A 24293-nucleotide genomic window follows, 5' to 3' on the forward strand; every position below is an offset into this window, starting at 1 on the left:
TGTATGATCTTCTTGATGATCTTCTGCATTCTATTTGCTAGGATCTTATTAAGGAGTTTTGCATCTATGTTCATTAGTGAGATTGGTCTATTGTTCTCTTTTTCAGTTGGGTCTTTCTCTGCTTTGGGGATCAAGGTGATGCTTGCTTCCAGGAATGAATTTGGGAGTATTGCTTCCCTTTCAATTTCATTGAAGAGTTTAAACAGTAGTGGCAGCAGTTCTTCTCTAAATGTCTTGTAGAATTCAGCAGTGACGCCATCAGGGTCCGGGCTTTTCTTAGTTGATAAGTTTTTAATTACATTTGCAATTTCATTGGTTGATATTGGGTTTTCCAGAATTTTTAGGTCTTCTTCGTTCAACTTTGGTAATTCACACATATCTAGGAATCTGTCCATTTCTTCTGTGTTTTCCATCTTATTGCCATATAGGTTCTTGAGGTAGGCATTGATGTTCCTCTGGGTTTCTGCTGGGTCTGTTGTAATTTCATCCTTTTCACTCCTAATTACATGGATTTGGGCCTTTTCTTTCCTTTTTCTGATAAGGTTGGCTAAGGGTTTGTCAAATTTTGTTTATTCTTTCAAAGAACTAACCCTTGGCTTCATTGATTTTTTTGTATCGTTCTCTTAGTCTCCATTGCATTGATTTCTGCTCTGATCTTTATAATTTCCTCCCTTGTATGAGCTTTGGGTTTGTCCAGATCTTCTTTTACTAGAAGCTTGAGGTTCAAATCAGGTTGTTTGATTGGGCCTGTTCCTAAGATGAGTATTCACTGCTATGAATTTCCCTCGTAAGACTGCTTTCATTGTGTCCCATAGATTCTGATATGTTGTATTATCATTGTCATTTAATTGTAGGAACTGTCTGATTTCTTCTTTAATTTCCTCTGTGACCCATTGGTTATTCAGAAATGTGTTGTTCAATTTCCATGTATTTATGCAATTCTTGCAGTTTCTTTTGCTATTGATTTCCAATTTCATCAGACTATGGTCTGACAATACACAGGGGATAACTTCAATTCCTTTGCACTTACTTAAACATGTTCTATGAGTGAGTATGTGGTCTATTTTGGAGAACAACCCATGTGCAGCCGAAAAGAATGTGTATTCTGATTTTGTGGGGTGGAACACTCTGTAAACATCTGTTAAGTTCATTTGTTCAAGAGTTTGATTGAGCTCTAGTATTTCATTGCTTATTTTTTGTTGAGTTGCTCTATCTATTTGTGGCAGTGGGGTACTGAGTTCTTGCAGTACTGTTGTATTAGTACTTATTTGACTTTTCATGTCCATTATTGTTTGTTTTATATAGCTGGGCACGCTAGTGTTTGGTGCATATATATTAATGATTGTCATTTGTTCCTCTTGGATTGTTCCCTTTACAAGGATATAGTGTCCTTCTTTGTCTCTCTTAATCAGTGTTGGTTTGAAATCCACTTGATCTGCAAAGAGGATAGCTACTCCTGCTTTTTTTTGGGTTCCTGTTGCATGGAGTATTGTTTTCCACCCTTTACCTTTCAGTCTATGAGTTTCTTTTTTATTTAAGTGTGTTTCTTGTATGCAGCATATTGTTGGATCTTGATTCTTGACTCATTCTGCCAGCGTATTTCTTTTGATTGGTGAATTGAGACCATTAACATTGATGATTATAACTGATATGTATTGACTTATCCTTGTCATGATTTTTTTCTTTTTGTTGGATGCTTCCCCTTTGCGTTGACTTTCTTGTCATGCCCTATGGATTCATTCTGCTGGGATTCCTAGGGTTGTTATCCTCATTGTCTTTTCTTAGGATATTGTCTAAAAGTTTTTGGAGTGCCGGTTTGGTATTCATGAAGTTCCCAAGGTGCTCTTTGTCATGAAAGTATCTTATTTCTCCATCAATTTTGAAAGATAGTTTTGCAGGGTACATCAGTCTGGGTTGGAGGCTGTTTTCCTTTAGGGCTTGAAATACATCGCTCCAAGCTCTTGTTGCCTTGAGGGTTTGCGTTGAAAAGTCTGCTGTGATTCTGATGGGCTTTCCTTTGTATGTGATTTGTTTCTTTTCTCTAACTGCTTGTAGAATGTTGTTCTTCTGTTGGGTTTCTGGAATCTTAACTACTATATGCCTATGTGTAGATTTTTTTTGATCAAGGCTAATTGGGGTCCTATATGCCTCACTTATCTGTATGTCAAGTTCTTTTCCCCTGCTTGGAAAGTTTTCTGCCATCACTTCTTTGAACAGTTTTTTTTTAATGTCATCTGCACTCTCTCCTGTTTCTTCATTGACTCTGATCAGTCTTATGTTATTCTTTGCATCGTCTAACAGCTTCTGGATTGATTTCTCATGGTGCCTTACTATTTTAAAGCAATTTTTCTTTTCCTGGTCACTAATTGCAATCTTATCTTCTATATCTGAAATTCTGTCCTCACATTGGCTCATTCTACTGTGTAAACTTTCAGTGAGTTTTTAATCTCCTAGAAGTCTGTTCGCATCTATTTTATGGATTCCATTTGTTTCCTACGTTGGGATTCCATCATGTTCCTCAGCTCTTCTATTTTTTTTCTGTGTCCTCTCTAAATTTATTAATCATGTCTTGCACTATGGGCACAATCTTTGCTGTTATGTGAGAAATTATTTCTGATTTCGTTTTCCATATCCTTTTTTGTTGCCAGTTCGGGGAGTCCAGGTGGTTGGTATCAGACTGTTCCATCTTGTTTCCCTTTGGGGTTGCTTTAGGTGATCTGGAAATCTGGTTTTGAGACATGTTTATGTGTCTTCTCATTTCAGTGGGGGAGGAGGGGCATGCTGCTGGTGCCTGAGCAGCTCACCTCCTCGGCCTTGGGCAGGGCTCTACTCCTCTGCATTGGGGGTGGTGGTATGGCAGGTCAAAAGGCTCACCTCCTCAGTGCTGAGTGGGGATCTGTTCCTCTGCACTGGGGGCAGTGGTACGGCAGCCTGAGAGGCTCAGCTGCTTGGTGCTGGGGGCCTCTGCTCCTCTCTAAAGTTTTATTTTATAATAGTCATTTGTGTATGTGAAATTTTCACATTCTTGGTCAGGGTTTTCTTTTTCACTGATTTACTGAGCCTTTTTCTTCCATTTTCATGAATGTGCTTTCTAGTTTATTTACATATTATGTCTTTAATCTGTAAATTTGGAGACAGGGTCTTGCTTTTGCTTTCCCGGCTGGCCTCAGACTCATGATCCTCCTGATTCAGCCTCCCAAGTAGCTGAAATTACAGGGGTGTGCTTTATCTATTAACTTTTAACATATTTTTAAGATCAGATGGTCCACCAATAGTCTCCCATATTAGACTAAAAATATTAAGGCTTAGGAATGTCTTGGTAAAATTTAAAAACAGATAATTTTTCATCATCTTTTTAAAAATAGCTATATGCCAGACATTGTAATCTGTGTTGATGATCCCATATGTTTTAGGAAATCCATGTGTTTTATGCTATATGTCTATTCATCTTTTCAGTTTGTCATTTTGGAGATGTTCTTAATCTTTCTGCAGACTTTTCTAATGATAGTAGTCATATATTTTAATTTCCCAATGCATTTCTTTTTTTGTACAGGTTTTATGGCTATTAAAGTTTCCAGTCTCTCTCAAATATAAATAAGAATTTGCTTTTTAAGTTATCTTCTGTTCCCTGCATTCTTTTTCTTTTCTCCAAGGTAATTCTTTCTCTTTTTCTCTTCTGTAATTTTTATGTTAAATCCTTAACTATCTAATGATTGACATGTGACATAGGTTTAGTGTTCTGTGTATCATTGTGGAGCTGTGGACAGGTGAGCTTTTCAGTGTGTGATCAATGAGTAACAAGCCATCATATTGGGAAGAACTACATAATATAAAATCATAATGAATAGGTTTTCTGTGTTGGGTAGATGATATCTGTCCATTGAATTTGATGTCCTTTTCTATCACCCATCTCTCTGCTTTGAACTCAATTTCTTGCTCCATCTCTCAATGATACTATACCTGGTATTTATGAGTCCTAGGACCCCATAGGGTTCTGCCAGGACTTCTCACTTTATAGGGGTCCCACTCACACCTGGGCTGTACCTTCTCTCAACCTCCACAGCAGGTGTCTTTGAGTTGATAATTTATTTTCTACCATACTCAAAAGATCTGGATCTGATTGAGTTTCAACTCCCCTTAGTGGTGATCTTGATAACATCACAACTCTCTTTTGCACTGTTTGTTTCTTTAAACCCCAGCCCTTCATTCCTGTTCCTTGGGATTTCAAGCTATCTCAAGTCTCTGTCTCAGGTTTCACAAGATTCTTCAAAAATTGCCCTTCCATCCTCTCTTCTTTCTGTTTTTACCTCTTTTCTTTCCTCTTCCTTTTCTTTCTTTCATTTTCTTTCCTCTTCTTTCCTCTTCCTTTTGTGTGCTCTTTGCAACCTGCTCTGCTTCCTGGCCACCATGAACTGAGCAACTTTGCTCCACCACACCCTTCTGCCATGGTGTTTCTGCCTTAGAACCAGCCAACCATGGACTGAAACTTCTGCAACCATGAGCCAAAGTAACCTTTCCTCCTTTAAATTGTGAGTTCCAGGTGTTTTGTCCTAGTAATGGGAAAGTTGGCTAACAAGAGAGCTTTTGACTATGTATGTTACTAACCTATTGATATTTTTTTCTTTGCATTTCTTAAATTGCTTGCCAGCTCAGAATGCATGTTGCTGTTTGCTATTTTAGGTATTGGATTCATGTCAGTTTCTGTGGAGAAAGCAAAGATTTTTCATTCACTTTGCTTGGCTCAGAAAATGTGTGTTGAATAAAAGAATATATTCTTCATGCCCTTGAGCCAAAGACCACCTACTACACACCTATAATTGACAAAGTTGAGTTTACAAAATTGCACTAATGACAGAGAGCACAGGCTATCTGAAACTGTAGGTATTTTTTAGTAAGAGTAGGTATTTTTTAGTAAAAAGGTGTTTGGAAGGATATATTGTAGGCTGTGTTAGATAATTTGGGGGACGGCTCTAGGAAGTAATCTTTACTTTGGACAGGGTGCTAGAAGAATATAAAGGAAATTCTATGATTCAGCATCTTAATTATTTCTAGCTAGAAGCCAGATAGAACAAAACAAAGCCCTAACTGTAATAATAGGTAAAGAAGTGACAGTAGCAGTTACAATGTAGCCAAGAATTTTATCTTTGAAACTGGTTATTAGTTGGTTTGGGCAGTACTTTTGTTTTTTATCTTTGTTTAGCAAGGATTATGATGTGATTTTATCTTTGTCTTGTTCCATTATGGCCATTTTTATTACAGCCTTTCTCAGTGTTAATATTCTGTGAAATTATGTTTTTTTTAGGAAGATATTACAAACTATCTGTGGGTTCTGGGCTCCCCTTCCCAACAAGGAGACTTGGCTGATATTGTCAGGCCAGTCCACAGCTGTCAGGACTTGCCCTTTTTTTTTCTTCAGACTTTTTAAGATTCCTCACAGATTGTAGTGTAGTACAATTTCCAATAGTTTTTCCAGGGCCATATGGATACTAACAAACTTTAGTATTTATTCACTCGGGTTTTAAAGTCCAGTTTGTCACTTGCTAACTATGTCTCAACTATATTAAGTTCTCCTAGGCTATTGGTGATACCAATGAAAATGGTGATAATGATCCTCATAGAAATGTTATGCAAGATCATAATTGATATAATAAAATATTTAAAGAACCAGAAAGGCTATTTGATTTCTAATAAGTACATACGCAACATGTACACTCTTTCCATCCTTTATGTTTTGATAAGAACATTCTTCTGAAAAACCACTTTTCATGAAGGACTTACCTGATTCTGAATCTCTGTGAATACACCCCCAAAACTCAAGTAAATATGCTCACATGTTCCCCTCCACCCCTACAAGCTTTCTTCATCTTCCTCTCAGTCTTGTTCATGTGCCTTGTTTTCATTTTGACACATAGTTGGAAGCCTGAGATCTTTTCTTTCCCCCCAACTCAGATTTGTATTACATATGAAATGTTTTGAATCAGTATTTTTTCTTTTTCTTTAGAAAGCTGGTAATAATTAATCCTGCTGTACTAGTAACAATGGAAAAAATTGCTAGAAATTTTAGAAGCTGCAAAAAATCCAAACAGTCTAAAGCGTTCTCTCAAAATAATGCAATTGTCACAATAATGTGTTATATTTAGCTTTATGCATTGACTTCTCAGGGATAATTCTGGCAAATTAAAAAAATACAGAAAATTTTAGAAGAATGGTGTGATACTACAACTTTATGATGGAATTTCACACATATCCCACATTTGCTCGGATGCCTGCTTAGTTTGGAATCCTGTGGACACAGACTCTGGGCAAGGACTTGAGTGGAAATAGTTGCCTTAGGAGAGGAAAGAAACAGCAGTAGAAAGATGGGCAGGTGAAATAGAAAAGGGGAAGCAGTTATTAAAGGACATAGTTTCAAGCAAGTAATCCTTGGGACCACTGGGCTCTAATGTCTCTGGGGAACCCTGGGAGCCAGTAAAGAATAACACCTCCATGTAACTCCTGAGAAGGGAGCAGCTGGTGTATTGATTCACGCACACCTGTCAAGGGGTGGTTGAGCGATGCCCCTGAGGGGATTTGTCTTCCTGTACTTCTGGCCTGTACATTTATAGGTGGGAAAGCAATGTGGGCTTCTGCAGCCAGAGAAGGACCTTGGACTGAATCCAGGGAGCACTGGGGTGATTGGTGAGCACATGTGATTGGTCACCAACAGTACAGTGAATGCTTGACCCAAATTTTAATTTGACACGAATGTGTGCCATCATCTGAATGTGTGTTTCCCCTCTAAATCCATCTGTTGAAATCTATTCACCACTGTGATGGTATCAGGAAGTGGGGTCTTTGGGAGGTGATTAGGTCATGAAGGTGGAGCCTACATGAATAGGACCAGTACCCTTATAAAAGAGGCACTAAGGAGCTCATTAGTCCCTTCTACCACATGAGAACACAAGGAGAATCTAGAAGTCTGCATTCTGGCCAGGAACCCCCCTGCCCCAAACTCAGCCATACTGGGACTCTGACCTTGATCTGTGAGAAGTACACTTCTGTTGTTTATGAGCCATCCAGCCTAAGGTATTTTGTTATAGTATCCCAAGGTAAGATAATGTGGTATAACAGAAATGTCTTGCTTTCAAAAGCAAATAGGATCCCAAGATATAGTTTAAGGAAACAAAACAAGTTAGTGAGAAAGACATGGCCACCTTCTTGTGATGGTTGTGTTGCTTGAATCCTTTAGGCTCTGGTTTTCTTATACTTTCCAATGATCGAATGAGAGGGTACCAAACCTATGATAGAGTAAGGTACTTGGTACACATTTAAGAAATTGTCATTTATTTCACATTTTGTTCTCAATAAAGAAAAGTTATTTGGCCTCACTTGCTTTCAGAAATTGCTTGATTGCAAACTAAGAGAAAACAGAGTTTGAAGTGGTGATATTTACCTGCACTGGAGTGGTTGTAGAATCATTTGCTACCCATGCAATACAGAGAGGACATCTTGGTGCCAAGAGGTGATGGACCCCATACCATTTCCTTGGCTGCTGCTACTTCCAGTTGCACAGACTTTCAATTACTAGCACTTCTAATGTATTAGCTCTTACTACCTTTACTAATATTAGTATTGTGAGTGTGACTATGATGTCAGTGACTATTACTATGATTGTTATTATTGCTACAAAACTGGTACTGCTATTGTTGTGCTATTACTACTCTGTGGCCAACACTGCTGTTACTATTACTACTACTGGTTCTGCTGTTGCTGTTACTATTGCTTCTGCTACCATTTTCAGTTGCTAGAATATTGTTAGAGCAGTGTCTGGTAGAGAGATACTGATGGATAGCACATGCAGATTGTTTACATGTTTAGGCCCTTTATCCTTACAGAATCATTCCCAAGCAGGCATTGTTTTTGCTCCATCTTACAGACAAGAGGGAAGAGTGAGAGATGTTAAATAACTTGCCTGCCACCAAAGAGGCAGAGTCAGGCTTACACATTTTAGATCTGCTTAGCTCCTAACCACTATCCTCTATGATACTTTTTTGCAAAATCTCACTGATATTTTCCATTTATAGCAGAAGGCCACACTACATGAGTACACAGCACAGGACTGAGTGTGCCGAGATGAGTATTGGTGGTATAATTCTCTGACATTTAATGCATCCACTTTCAGATGAAGGAACATGAGAACAAGAAAACCACAGAGCTCAAAAGTTTGGTGCAAGCACGACACACATTCTCTTGAATGAATCTTTTCATCTCCCTGAACCTCAGTTTCCAGACGTATTGCATTGAAATAATAACACCTGACTTCTAGAGCAGTCTTGAGGATCAAGGATATCTTTGTGAAAGGGTTTTGTAAATAACAAGCATTTTAATCATGAGCTATTGCTACTCTAATAAATTTTGAGGCTGTGTGATTATACAAAAAAAGTTAAGTAAAGCTCATAAATAAAAGCAATTGATTGTTTTAAATAATATATTTTGGTTTTGCTGCTTCATTTATTGTTCCATGGTCAATTGTCAGGTGAAAAATATGTAGAGACAGGGTTCTCCAATGTCCCTGGGGGTCATGTGCACTGTAATGATGACTGAATGAAGCAGAGAAGGTGCTGTGTCTTCCTTTCCAATTCCTGGCTTCTCTTGTCCTCATTTCATTGGTGTGAGGTTGTTTAGTCTCATCTTATACCTTGACCTACTGGCTTCTTCCTAACCTGGGCTTAGGCTTTTCCCTTCTCAGACTTCCTTGTGTGGAGAAATTTTAAAAGTTTCAAAAAGATCTGGGTAGAGTAAGAGTCAGAGCTCCTGGTGCTTTGCATAATTTAATCATGATTTATTGGGTGAATGAATAACTCTTGGATTATTCCATCAAGAAGGCACTTAATTTCTTCTCTCCTCCACTTTCAAACAACCTTATATTAGCTGACTGAGTGCAGATATAGCATCAGAAAACTGTATAATATATTCATTTATTTCATGTGCAGACCCTATCTTCCAGTCTGTACAGAATCTGTGGTGAGATAGTGAAAGAACTTGCCCCAGTCTCACTATGCAGGGACACTGGGTCACAAGAAATAGATTTTATGGCTCCCTCAGCTGGCTACCCTTTCCCTATGATCTGTAAAGGAATTTGTCTGGAACACTTCAACTTCTCTCTCTCTCTCTCTTTCTCCTCTGTGAAGATTTGGACCATTTAGCTGCTTTGTTCCTCTTCTTAGTGTCCCAGCCCCTTGCGTCTCATCCATCATTAGACTTTGGACAGGGGTGGGTTGTGGTGTAAACTGAGGTCTATGGTTGTCTGGTTCATATGCAAGATCCAATCAGAATGCCAGATGGACCTTCAGTGAGCACACTTATTTCCTTCTCAGGCTAAAGGAATCATTTGTTCGCTTCTGTCTTAGTTATTTGCTTTACCTTCTCCTCTCTTCCTCAAACCTTGATTTTGTCTAATGAAAAATGCCTATGAAAGCTTGAAGAGGTGTAGTGACTAGCGCTGACTAAATACAGGGTAATTATTTCATTTACCCTTGCTCAATGAGCAAGGGTAAATGAAACCTTAGTTTTCAGGGTTCAGAACATTCTGCAGATCCCATAGAGGAGGCTTTTCATCCTGTGCTTCTATCCCTGGGAAGGCCTGGATTAATACCTGAGTCATTTCAGGTTGGAGTGATTTTAGTTAGATTTTGTTGAATTCAAGTCATGACTGAACAAAATGAAGAAGTGATTTCAACTTGTGTAAGTGAGTAACGACCTCATCTTTTCTGGGCACATGTAATTTTTATTAGATGTGGATGGTGTTGATCATTGATGATATTTGGAGACTTAAATTCTGTTCCTGATTTTCATCTCAAGAAAGTGTCCCACTGTGTGGTTTGGCCACCACCAAAATGTTGTTTCTGGAGTTCAGAGGCTGAACCTGCACACACCACAGTGAATTGCCAAGAACCTGATTTGGGCAGATGGACTGAAGTGTCTATCATGCCAAATACTGAGATCTGTCTTGTGTTTTCCCTGTATCATAGAAAGGCAGGCCCAGACTTCTCACTATTAAATTTTATTCCAGCTGTGTCCAACCAAGGAGACATTTAACTCTTGAAGTAGGATCATATGTTAGATAGTTTGGGCCTCTGAGCACAGTACTTTATTTTAGCCTAAGATGAAACATATATCAGTGTAATTGAGTAAAATCAGATACAAGGAATGACTGAAATGCAGAATGGATGTTTAAATTTAAAATATTTATTGCAGTAAAAGACACAGTATTAATCCCCCTAAAAATACTCCCTTTCTCTTTGAACACACTTTTCCCATTGCTCTTGTCATTTTCTGAAGCAGTTCTGGGAATTCTCTTTCATGAGTCTCTTTATGAGGTATAATAAAAAATATACTGAATGGTACTGCCAAGTGCCATCCATAGGAAAGGCAGGCTTATAAAAATATTAATGCTGGCAGGGTTGCGGGGAGAAAGGAACCACTCCACGGTTGGTGGGAGTGCAGACTGGTGCAACCACTGTGGAAATCAGTGTGGAGATTCCTCAGAAACTAGGGTTAGGGATCTCATTTGACCCAGCTATTCCTCTTCTGGGTATCTTTCCAAAAGAACTAAAAACATCATACCATAACAATATATGTGTACCCATGTTTATAGCGGCACAGTTTGTAATAGCTGAATCTTGGAAACAACACAAATGCTCATCAACTAATGTATGGATAAAGAAGATATGGTTTTTCTATACAATGGAGTACTACTCAGCCATAAAGAAAGATAAACTTGTGACATTTATAGCTAAATGGATGCATCTTGAAGCTATACTCTTAAGTAAAATAAATTGGACACATGTGTAAAAATTGCATTGTGTCTATGATGTAATAAATTGAAAATGTAAATAGGGGCCAGAAGGCATAATAGACAATATAAAATAAGGAAAAAATCGTTCAATGAGAAGGGAGAACTAGAGAGGGGGGAGGGGGAAAGGAAGGAAGGAAAAAAAATGAGAAAAGAAGGAAATAATGACTTTTGTAAATAAGGAAGGGGAAGAGGGGTTGAAGAGAGGGGAGGTGAATGGGGAAAAAAGGGAATGAAGATATATCATGTAAATTCCCTATGATGAATGTGATCATTCTGTAAATCTAAATTGTACCAATAAAATTAAAAAAGAAAAAAGTTTGTCTTCATCCACTTTATTCACTGGATCTGGTACCATGCAACCTCTGGCTCTTCCTTGAAGTCAAAATGGCGGTGAAAAATAAATGTTTTGAATCCATTCAGGATGTTAAGGCAGCCACAACAGTGCAACTGAAAATGTTCATGAAAAAGGACTTCCAGGACTGTTTTCAGAAAATGACATGAATGATAGGATTGAAGCAAGATGGAATATTTTAAGAGGAGGGTAATGACAATGTATATTTTATTATAATAATTTAAAAACATAAACATTCACCATATTTTTATCACACATCATATATTAAGGAAAGCATGTTTTTTTAACTTCTACTTATTTGGACCAACCAATTATAGATAATTAAATAATCTATCCTCTTGTAGCTAAGATATATTTATAACCTCAGATCTTCAGGCTAAAAATTAAATCTTTTTATAGAAAGTGCTGAGAGGATACATGAATACCTTTAGAAGAATGATTAATGAACAAAACATTTAACAAAAACCTTCCTTGAAAGCATGAAAACCTTTATTACCAAATGTTGAGATCTGAGTGATTTCAGCTTTGAAATGCAGTATGTATATAAGCTTTAGATCTAAGCAGTTCTGTATAGAAAGTCTCACAAAAATACCTATTGAGGTATTTTTCCTTTATCAGAATTATTCATAAAGAAACTAAGTTCTGTGTTGAATGCTGCCATAGCCTGAAGCGTGATTTAAGGACAAACAGGCAAAACTGGTTATGCACTTTGGCAATTATTCTCAAGTCAGTTTGTGTCTGTGTGGCCACATGCTCTGCTTAGCTCCTCTGTCGTATCTCCTTGCTTTTCTTAGCTTCTGCACCCAGTGAACAAAGCAGCCAAGCGTCTCCTGGGCGTGCAGCTGCTCTGTGATGCTTCTCCTTTCATTCTCAGTGTTTTCCTCACCCAGATCTCCTACCCCTGAATTATAACCTCACTTGACTGTTGAGTTGTAAATCACAGGTGGAACAGTTCAAAGAACATGAAGGGTAATGGAAGACACTGTTCTACCCCGGCTACCAATTTGTCTTGCACTTTATTAGGAGGCACCATAGAGGGAACCGCTCTGAGATCTTGCAAAGCCCGGGGAGTTAGTGTAGGATGTGGAAAGGTCTGTGTGCCAAGAAATGGGGCTGAGTTTAAGTGCAATTTTATGACTTGGCTCTACTGAGCTTCTCTGAGACCCTGCATATTTCAGCAGGTAAGAACTTGGCTTCCACTTGTGCTGAGAATCAAGACATGCTGAGGGTCTCAGCAGCCTGCTAGCCAAGTCAAAGACTCTGAAATGGTAGGTTTCCAGGTCCTGGTAAATGTGATTAATTGTGATAGCTCACTACATCCCTAACCATCCTTCCATCCTTGATATGAATAGTGTTAGCTGATCATCGGTAATAATAATAATAATAATAATAATAATTAGCATTTATGGAGTGCTTTTTGTAGTCTCTCAGATTATTCTAAAGTATTGTGCTTTAGAATAAATGCCTTCTGCTCTGTATGTTATTTACACACTAAGAAAGGAACTAATATTTTCTCCATTTTACACAGAAAGAAACTGAAGCTCACAGGTATCAGTGTATTTACCCAAATTTACTATGGTAATAGTATTAGGAGATGGAGCTTTTCGGGCCATGGCCAGGGGTCATGGAGTGGAGACCTCATGAATGGGATTAGTGCAATTTGAAAGAGGCCTCAGAGAGCTGCCTTGATGTTTCCACCATATAAGGACACCGGAAGAAAGTGCCACCTGTGAACTGGGAAATGGGACCTTACCAAACACCTGTGCCAGTGCCTTTACCATGGACTTACCAACCTCCAGAACTGCCAGGAATACCTTTCTGTCTGTCGTTTATAAGCTATCCAACTTGTGGCATTTTGTTACAGCAACCTCATGGACCAAGACACACTCATTCTGAAACATCAATAGAACATCCCCATGCTTCAACCTCTATACACAGTGTCTTGTTTAACTCGGATGGTCAGCCTGTGAAATAGGTGTTAAGGTGTTCATGCTGCAGAAAAATAACTAAGAGTACTTTCTCTACTCTCATTCCTGGTCAGAGATGACCAATGGCTCTTGTGACCCAAGCTTCAGTTCATCTAAGAGAAGGACTCTCCTTGGCATATCAGCACACATCCATTCTCATATCCCCATTTGTTAAGCTTTTTATTTATTGTCTGGACAACCTTTGATAAAACCTTGGCTGATCATCTCAGAGTTGATTGATTATTTTTCATGCACTTTGTATATTATTCACTTGGCACTTAATATATAAAGATATGCTTTTGCCAAGAACCACGTGTGGAAGACATAGGCAACACCTGATTCCTTTCTACACAGTGGTTTAGAGTATCCCGATGTGTCAAATCCTTGTATTTTGAGAAGTGCAACTCAGGTCATTTAGAGGTGTCTTCAATTAAGGGAAAATGAAAACACTGGAGTCCATGTTCTACCCTCTGTCTCCTCTTCATCCCACCTAGAAGTTTGTTTTGAACTCTGCTCTTGGATTATTCACATTCTGCCAGCTCTCCTCTCTAGCAATGAAGTATCAGTACAAGTTTCAGATCAGCATTTAGAGGTAGTAAGTCATTTTTCCTACTGCTTTTCTTGGATTCTCCCAGCAGGCTGCGCAAGAGGAATTTCCCCTGAAGCATAATTTATAGTCCTCTCACAGATGATGGATTTACAGTTTGGTGTTGAAAATGGCGTGCGCGTCCTAGCTACCATTTGTTTGGAAGTTGCATGTGGGAAAAAGAAAGGATGTGTATTTAAAATGAGTCTAAGCTTATATTTAGCCTAGCTTTGAGTTTCAGGGATTATAAATTATTTATATTACAATTATACTATTGGTTTAACAAACTGCTAATATTTTAAATATTTTTATAGCTCCTTTGCTATTTTGAAGAGAAACCATTTAAACATGCAGAGTCAATTATAGATTTTTACTTTTGTAGATTACAATAAGAAAGAATACCGAGAATATCTTTGATGTTAAAGTTTAAAAACATGGTATGGTATATAAAACACTTTAGATAACATTTCCTTTGATATTTCTTGTGATTGAATTCTATTAATTTTTTTATATTCTTCAAGCAATCTAGGGAAAAATTCATGTTTCCTAGTGTGTCATGGAGCTTGCCCATAACAGATAATATATTACTTGATGTTCAAAAATTTTTAAGAGAAAACTTTAGCTAGGAAGTGAATGTCTGTATATTGCAGTTCAGTGATGGCGAACCTTTTAGAGCTTTCAATGATACAAAGAGCCCGCTGTGGCACACATGCCATAGGTTTCCCACCACTGTTGTAATTCATTTCTTCTATTTATTCCCTGAATGAAATGGGGAATTGCTCTTAGAAAATATATGGCCCTTTCCCACTGCACCACCTGGTAGGCAGTGAATGCATCTCATAAGATTGGATATAGCACATCCAGATGATGCTAAATTATCTTGCACCAGTGGGAAACACAATCTTCATTCCTTTCTTTCTCTTATCATCCTAATAGGAATCATTCTAGGCTAGGGTTTGTCAACTTACCTCAACCCTGTTGAAATTATGGATCATTTCTTCCTATTTTGCATTATCAATTATTCATTTTAATCATTGGTACATTTTAGGTATACAATATAATGACATTCATTATTGGAAATTTGCACCTTTACATAATCTCTCTTGGTTCTTATTTTTCACCCTTGCCCAGCCCTCCCTTCAACCCCTCCATTCCTCCCTATTTACAAAGATTTTGTTCCTATTTTTCCATTTTCTCATATTAATCCCATTCCCTTCTATCCTTTCTCCTAGCCCTCAAAGGGGTAGGGGTAGTGGGAGGGGCAGGGGAAAGGAAAGAAGGGAAAGGAAAAATGCTGAGAAATGGAAAAAATGGAAATAAAGTCTTTGTAAATAGGGAAGGGTGGAGGGGGTGAAGGGAGGGCTAGGAATGGGGAAAAAATAAGAACCAAGATGCATTATATAAAGGTACAATTCCCAATGAGAAAATGTAATTGTGTTGTATATCTACAATGTACCAATAAAAGAATTTAACAACAACAACAAAAAGAAATTATGGATCAGCTAATTCTTTGGCAGAGGGGGCTGTTCTACACAACATCCCTGGCCTCTACTCACTACATGACAGTAGCACTTCCTTCTCTTGAGTTGTGACAATGAAAATGTCCTTAGATATTGGCAGATGTCCACACATTTCCAAAAACCAAGCTTGATTGAGAACCACTCTTCTAAGCTCTTCCTGTCTCACCACTTTGGGTTAGGAAGGACAGCATGAAAGAACCTGCTTGTTGGGACTGCTGATGAGCAGAACTCCTGCGGTTAGGGTCCACGAGTTAATTATCTCTTTCAGGTAATTGCTGATGGGAGAAGACACTGTGGCAAATGGAAGCAGTGCTGTCTTTGGAGGGGCATCCCCTTACTCTAATTGCCAAGCCTCTAGCAGTTCTCCTGACCTTTATGAGACTGTGTTTCCTTTTCTATAACCTAGAGATAATAATCACTGCTCTGATGTAGCTGGTGTACACTCCAGTGCAAACATGGACTAAAATAATGTTTATGAAAATCCTTACAAACTTGAAGTCATTGCACTCAATGTAATAATAGGTTGTTAAAGCAAGAGATGATGACAAGACATTTGTGGATGTGCTCTGTAGAAATTGTTCACATGCCTAAATTATTCTACAGTATCCCTGTAGCTCAGAAGCAAGCATGTTCCTGTGAGTGCGTGTCATTTGATGAATATACGAGTTGGACCACTATTTCGAAAATTTGAAAAAAGAATTGGTTAAGTCTGAATTTGACAACTCATTTCAGGAGGTCCACACATGGCTTTTATGTGTCTCAAGGTAAGGAAATCAGGCTGGAAGGATCCACAATGGAAAGTGTTTCCAAAATTGGAGAGTGAACTTACAGTGTACTGTAGGAGCTCCAAAGAAGCTCTTTGTGGACTCTTCTAGGTCATTTATAGATTAAGTCACTGATGACTTGATTGGGGCTTTTTAAAATTACAACAAACAGTTTTTATGAAGCTATAAAAGAGAAATTACTTCCACTTTCTGGATTAGCAAACAGTTGCTTAGGAAAGCCAAATGTCATGCAATTTGAGGTTCACAGACACAATTGGGTCTCGATACCAAGACTACTTCTTCCAACTTTAGTTTCTACCCTCATCTGAAAAGAATGAAAGAGAAAATACCCTGATTTTGCCACTTCTCAATTAATTTAAAATTTGTAGAAAACTTCTAAGGAGTGCTTACCAGTGTGAATCCATCACCATCATTTCACAGAGCTATTTGCTCACATTTCTTGGCCTTCTTCCTCATCCAAACCGATTAAATTCTTATTCAGCCCAGCCAACCTTGGGCATCACTTCTAAGAGGGGCTGTTCTCTTCTCTCAGCTCCCAGGGAACCTGTACTTATTCTTCTTTATGACAGCCCATGTTCTGTCATGAATTTGAGGGTATTAAGCTTTCAGAAAGGCAACTGGCACAGAATAAGGAGTTAACAAATTAAAGCATACAGGAGTTAATGAATATAGAAGAGGAGCTCGATGGATTTTGCTCAACTGATTTGATAAAATCGAAGTAAATGAGGGAAGCTAATTGGTGGACAGATGTACCAACTAGCTTTCAAAGAGTTTAAGAAGTTGGCTCGGAGAAGGCATGTAATTTTCATGTTCTTGTGCCTTTAAGAGAACCAGTCCGCTAAACCCAAAGCAACCAGGATGCTAATTAACTCTGATTAGAGAATTTACTTTCAGTACTTTGTAGAGGGATAGATAATTGTAATGTTTGTAGGGAACAAATTACTTATTATCTCTCTGAGGCATTCCCACTTGGCCAAGAGTTCTTTGATCATGGGGACATATACACACAGGCGATCATGTATTAGTTTTACATATGAAAGCCTCGAGTTTCTTTAATCCCTATGGGACAGCAAGATTTATCAGTGGAAAACAGATCTGAACTCTCCTGACCTCACCTTGACACAGAAATCCTTAATTTGGGTATAACGACAGGCTGGAAAGAGCAAATGCTTTTAACTAACGTCAACACACTCTGGCACTCTTTGTAATTAATCAGGGCAGAAAATTTGCAGACAAGAGAGTAACGTAGGCTGCTGCAAGTCATATTCCTGTCTAATCAGCAATAGCACACACTTTTTCTTCACTCCACTTGGCGTTTGAAAAGCACCATCATTTGGAAATGACAACTGCTATTGTTGAGAATCATTGGAAACTTGGTCAGCCTTTGAAGATTCAGTGTTTATTGTTGCAGGGAAGGAATGGTAATGTGCTTTGGTTTCAATTAGTTATCCCAAATAATTCCCCCCCAAGAAACCACTAAATCCAGCCCGCGTACTGTGACAAAGCCTGTCTCTATTAAATCTATGTATTATTTTATAACAAGGGAGTGTACAAGCATGAAAAATGATGGTGGAGAATATAAATATAAAACCCAAGTGTAAGAATTGGAGTGCAAAAGTGAATGATTTTATTAGTGCAGCATAAAGGAGGTGACTTCACATTCCCAGCACGTGGGATAAAAGTCTCCATTGTAGTGAGAAGCAGCTATTGCCAGAACAGTCAGGGCCCTTCCATATTTTCATCATGAATTGCTAACCTTAAAGGGAACATTTTCAAATGAAAAGGGGCTAGCCTTTTAAAGTGAATCAGAACAGCAAAGAATAAATCTCATTTTGTTAATAGGAAATTTATTTTTAAATAGCTCTCATTAGACAAAACAGGAAGGAGGACAAAGCTGGTAGGAGACTTCAGGGAACCCAAATGTTGACATGAAGGAAGCTATGCAAACACTCTGAGCCCCAGGCTCTTCATTTTTAAGATGGGGACCCATATACCTACTCTGTAGGTTTCTGCAGGAACCCATAAAGGATCAGAATATAGTAGGTACTATTATGTTTTTTAGAACTGTCAGGCCCGCTCCTATTCAAAAGAGGCAGTAGCTGTGAGAATAGAAAGGAGTATGTAGGCTAGAAATATTGGAAAATAGGTGTTGTGAAATCAAATGTTTTGTAAAATGGTTCTATAGAAGAGGGTGATGTTTAAAATATTTAACAATGGATATGACAATAGCACCAACCAAAATGGGTAGAAGGCACCTCTATGATTTGGAATGGGGGTCACTATTCCAAAGTCTAACCCTTTGTGTGCTGGGTCATGGAAATATTGCTTGGTGCAGCTGGAGCAGGTAGGGGCTGCATAGGGGTGGAAGGGCCCTGGGGGAAATGGGTGGCTATCGAGCCTTTTGGGTTGCATCACATATAGAAGCATCCCAATACCCAAACAGGAAGGACAACAATGCAATACTAAGGCCTATGAACCTGACTGTATGAAACTGGCCGTGACATCACTAGTACTCAGGTGATGTAAGATCAGGTGATTTGTGCTGGATAAGCTGGGCTCCATGCATCTGGGGTTCTTGAAGGCAGGACCTCAGCTCCATTCACAGGGCAGCATCTACATAGTGCCAGTTTCTGTGCTGGGATTCAAATCTGACTCTGCTGTGACTCTGCTTCGCTATGAAGCAAAACCAGACCTGTCCTGGGCTGCATGCCTTTTACCTATATGTGGTAAAAATCCAGAAACCCAATGGTTCAGCCTTGTAGCAGAAGCACCTTCAGAAACCTCAGTGCATCATGCACGAGAATTATTGGTATCTGTTGAAGGATGCTGATGGGACTCAAATATATGGGCCACAATCATGTTTAGTCCTATCTCCTCTTCCAGTCAACTTTCTCATTGTTATGGCTTGTGTCTCCCAAAGGCCTCATGCAATCATAGGTGGGGATTTTTCCAGAGGTGGCTGAATCTAGAGTGTGTGATTGACTTATGGTGCAATGGTAGGATTATGGTGCTAGGATTAACAGTGGTTGATTTCTAAATCAGTCCACTGATTGGTTTGGAACTGTTCTAATCCTGGTAGCCTGGATACAATATAATGGACAGAAAGAGGCTTGCTTGTTCCTTGCTTTGCTACCTTCCGCCCACCATGAACTTTCTCCTCTGTGACACCCCTCTGCCATGCCACCCTGCCTTGGAGCCACCCAATTATAGACTGAAAGCTCTACAAACTGTGAGCCAAATAAAACTTTTCTCCTTTACTCATGGGTATCTGGTATTTTGTCTCAACAATAAGAAAAGCAACTAGAATACTCATATACTTTAGCATCATTCCCTGCATGTGTTTGTGCACACAAGGGCTCAGGTACTATAGGGAGGAGTCTTTCTCTACTCCACTGTGCTCAGCATTTTTCCTATTTCTTTTCAGCATTTATCATTTAACTTAAATAAACCTCTGATGAGCAAGCATTTTTGAAAAGAAGAAATCAAAGAACTTTCTTTGGCTAGTTGAGTGAAAAAGGAAGACTGAACATACATTAAAAAATACATGGTTTATTTACATACAAAACTCTAATGTTCTCAGGTTCAGTGATCACTTAGATATCTTTTATAGGTAAATTTAAATCAGAATATCATTGAGATTCTTAAAAAGATGTTTGACTGTAGTAAATGGAAATATAAAATAAATATATTCATGTATTGGAAAATTCAATATTTTGAGGGTCTCTCCAAATTGCATTCTCCAAAATGATCTTTAGAATTAATGCAATACCAATAAAAATCCCAAAATATCTCCTCCTTTACCTCTTTCTCCTCTTCTTCCTCTTTCTCTGCCTCTTTTTCCTTCTTGAGAAATGGACAGGCCACCATTATACTTTTATGGTATTCAAATGTAAAGTGCTCATAATAGCCAAAGAAATTTTGAAAAAGAACAAAGTTGGGTGACATATCACATTTTTTCAAGAACCACCAAAAAGCTATTATGGGCAAGACATGTGGTATTAGTGTAAAGCTAGAGTTACATACATCAACCAAGTAGAAATTTGAATCTGGAAATTGTTCCACACAACTAAAGGAACTAGGGTAATGCAATGGAGAAAATGTACACTTCACAAAAAATACTGAGGGTACACTATTTTTTGTGTGTCCAAATGGCATGAAGATAAAGTATCCTGACCCTGATCTCATATCATATACAAAAATTAATCCAAATCATAGACTTAGATATAAAATCTAAGGTAGAAGATAAAACACAGAAAACCTGTGTGAACTGGGAAAAAGTAAGGATTTATTACATGATGGATAAAAATCATAAGCTATAAAACATTTTAAAATATAAGTTGAACTTTATTAGAATTGAAAATGTTTGTTCTTTGAAAGGCACCAATAATAAAAACTGATCCTCAGATTTGGCAAAAGTATAACATGTTTATCTTGCAAGGAACTAGTGAGTAGAATATTTAGAGACTCTTATTCTAAATGAGAAGATGAATAACATAATTAAAATAGGGAAATATTTGAACTGACATGTCATAGAAGATATGTGAATGGTTAACAAGAATATGAAAGGATACTCAACACTATTAATCATCAGGAAAGTGCAAATTAATACCTAAATGAAGCAAGTCTACCTACCCACTGAATGTCTGAGAGATTAAAAAGAGTAACCATCTCAAGTGCTGGTAAAGATGGGAAGCCACTGAAATATTCATACCTGCCTGATGGGAGGATAAAATGCTACAACTAATTTTGAATACTGGTAGTTGCTTGAAAAGCTAACTATGTACTTAACATAGAACTCAGAAATTCTAAAAGAGAAATGAAAGCAAATGTTCATGCAGAGATTTACATGCCAGTGTTCAGAGTAGATAGCCCCAAACTGGAGACAGTTCATGAACTGATGACTGGATAAACAAAATGTAGAATATCCATACAATAGAATACTATACAGACAGAATAAAAAATGAAATATGGAGACATGTTTCAGCAATGAGCAAAGCTCAAAATCAAGCTAACTAGAAGAACCCTAATAATAATGGCTACATACTGTATAATTTCATTTATTGGAAGTGTCTAGAAAGGGCAGATTTATCAAGGAAGAAAAGCAAACTGGCCTAGAGCTAGGGGCTAACAGTTGACTGTAAGAAGAATGAGGGAAGATTTTATATGACACAGCTTACAGGTCCTGCCTGGGCCACAATAAGTGAAAAGAAGTTGTCTTGGGCCACATATAAAATATATAGTATATATTTTAATGTGTATAAGTAACAAAATGTCTGCTCTTAAAAAATGTTATTATAACACAATTGTGTCTAAACTGTAGGCCACGGGTTGAACATGATCTATATGATCATTATTGAGATGTTTAACTAAATCTATAAACTCATTCAACTGCTTTTATTGTATATAAATTGTATCTCATCAAAGTATTCAGGAATACAGGAATAAATAGTGAATAATGAGCACTGCATTTAACACTATTGCAAAAGAATGCAATATATGTGTTACACAGCAAGTACCTGGAAAATATAGATCATGCATCTCTAATATGATCCCTTAAAAGCCTCGGGTCTTGGAGCATTTGAGATTTTCGGATTAGCAATGCTCAACTGGTAAAGTCCATTCAAATATTCCAAAATCTGACAAAAGTCAAAAACCTCTGGTCCTGCGATTTTTAGATAAGGGACTCTCAACCCACTGTAGACTCTCAACATTTCTTTCCTTCCCCTATTTCTCCTCCTTTCCCTTGTCCTCCTCTTCCTCTCTTACTTTCTTTTTCCATTCTGCCCATACTTGTATTTTCTGCTCAGCGATTCCTATTATTTCCCATGCGACAACTCACCAGTGCCAACCTTTGCTAACATGTGAGTGGCCATGTTCTGTTACCTGTGGTTGCTTCAGAGGTGCCTTAGTGAGAAACCCTCAAGACGATCTGTCCGTGGCTTTTCTGAGGGATTGGTCCCTCAAGATGGAATTTTTTCTATACAGTGGACTTTGGAAGAAAGCTGTTATTAATTAGCCCATTGTATTTTGGGCTGGAGAAATGTTGTAACCATTTATTTAGTAGAAAAACAAACATAAATCTCTAGATAGGCACTCAGTATTAATCAGACAAGTGGAATTCCAAGCTTTATCCCTCATGTTTAGTCTTTGTTGCTACAGGAGGCAGGGCAGCATTGATGGAAAGAGCATCACCCTTTCAGTGCAGCAGACCTCGGTTTGAAAAATAACACTACTTGTTAGTAATGTGACAGGGAGCTCCTAACCTTACATTCTTGCTACAGTTTGATGTTTGGAAATGAGGCAAGAAGGAGAGATATGACCTAGACTGAAAGAGGTTCCTACTCTGAAGTAAACAAAGTAGTTTCAGCCTCCTGGATAAAACTAGACACTCTTGTCTGGGGTTCGAACTAACTAGGAAATATATGGTTATTTTAATGCAACCTTACCTGGGATCTGCTTTTGTTTATTCTTTAGTAAGTATGGGAAAGCAGGCTCAATCAAGAGTGAATTATAGGTTAAGGAACTATCTGGCTGGCTGCTTTGGACTCTAGTTACCTAAATCAATGGCCAGAGCTAAAAGTCCAGAAGTTCTCAGACATTACATTTATAAGGCACCAGCCTGTCCTTAGAAAGGTCTCTTTGCAGATATTATTCTGTTTAATTATCACAAAGGCCCAGTTAGGAGGGGATCAAAGGATTCCACTCATCTATGTTTCAAAGGCAAAGGAATAGATGCCTGGCTATGTCAAGTGGTTGATCAAGATTTATAGCTGATTAGTGGAAAAGAGTAGCCCCAAATTCTTATCTTCAGTGTAGTCCTTTTCCATTGAGTGATACTGTCTGTCCCCTGAAAAATGCAGTACTTAGGGTCAGGCTTTGTCTTAGTCTTTGCAGCCAACTGTGGCCCTTGGGGTGAGGTTGAGAACTGGAATAGTTTGAATCTGGAGTGTGCCCCCAAAGGCTCGTGTATTGAAAGCTTCATCTCTAGTTGGTGGCGCCACTGGGAGGTGGTGGAAAGTTTAGGAGCTGTGACTTAGTTAGAGAATATAGGTCACCAGCGTAGGCCCATGAAGGGAATATTGGGACCCTGCTCACTTGTCTTTCTCTTTGCTTTCCAACCACCATCATGTAAGCAGCCTTTCTTTGTCACTCAGTTCCACCACCATGATGTTCTCCCTCACCATCGACCCCTAGCAATGGAGCCAGGCAATCATGGACTGAAACCTCTGAAGCCATGACCCAAAAGAAATCTTTCCTCTATTGAATGATTTCCTCAGGCATTTTGTCACAGCGATGGAAAGCTGACCAAAACACACACTTATAGATCTGGTTCACGCTTAAACTTCAGGTTATCTTACCTCTCAGATGCACAAACATCTTGTGGAGAGCACATATCAGATCTTCATGGAGCAGTCTGATTTATGGAAAAGTCCATGAGGGTTTGAGAATAGATAGACCCATGCAATGTCTCTGTTATGATGATTTTTACTTGGGTGATTTTTTTTGCAAACTTTTTATTGTTCAACCACTGTTTCCTCATCATTCAAAATAAGTCTCTGTAAGTGGAACAATGACATATACACAATTCCTGGCCTGTAGTAATTACCAAAAAATGATGATTTGCTTTTCTCTCTTCCTTTCCTGGGCTGTTTTGGCCCAGTTTTGCCCATGTTATAAGGGAAAGAATGGTCAATAGAAGGATGATGAAGTCAGCAGAGGAACCAAGAGGAAAGCAGGGATCTCTTTTAGTGTTTTTCAAGAGATCTTCGCACTTAATCATGGTTAGTTTTTAATCACAGTTGATAAATTTGAAAACATTTTAAAATTCAAAAACATCTTGTTAGCCAGGTGCAGTGACACATGTCCAGCGTCTCAGCACTCTGGGAGGCTGAGGCAAGAGCTCTGGCAAGTTCAAGACCAATTGAACAATTTAGCGACTTAACAAAACATAAAAAGGGTTGGGGAGGGGCTGGGGATTTAGCTCAGTGGTTCCACCACCTGCCTCGCCAGCACAAGGACCTGAGTTCGATCCCCAGTACCAAAAAAAAAAAAAAAGCGCTGAGGATATAGCTCCATCCTTAGTACAGTAAAACAAAACAAAAACTAAAGACAAACAAATAAGCAAGAAACCCCACAACTTCTTTTAATTATCAAAGCAGAGATGGAGGCAAAATAAGACCACCGGTTTATTTTTAGCTCTTATTCAAAACATAGCCTTTGTTTATTCTTGCTTTGACTGCAAAATG

Source organism: Heterocephalus glaber, unplaced genomic scaffold, assembly GCF_053883595.1.
Source record: "Heterocephalus glaber isolate CG9 unplaced genomic scaffold, H.glaber_assembly_v1.0 deba00000071, whole genome shotgun sequence".
In the NCBI taxonomy this organism is placed as follows: domain Eukaryota; kingdom Metazoa; phylum Chordata; class Mammalia; order Rodentia; family Bathyergidae; genus Heterocephalus; species Heterocephalus glaber.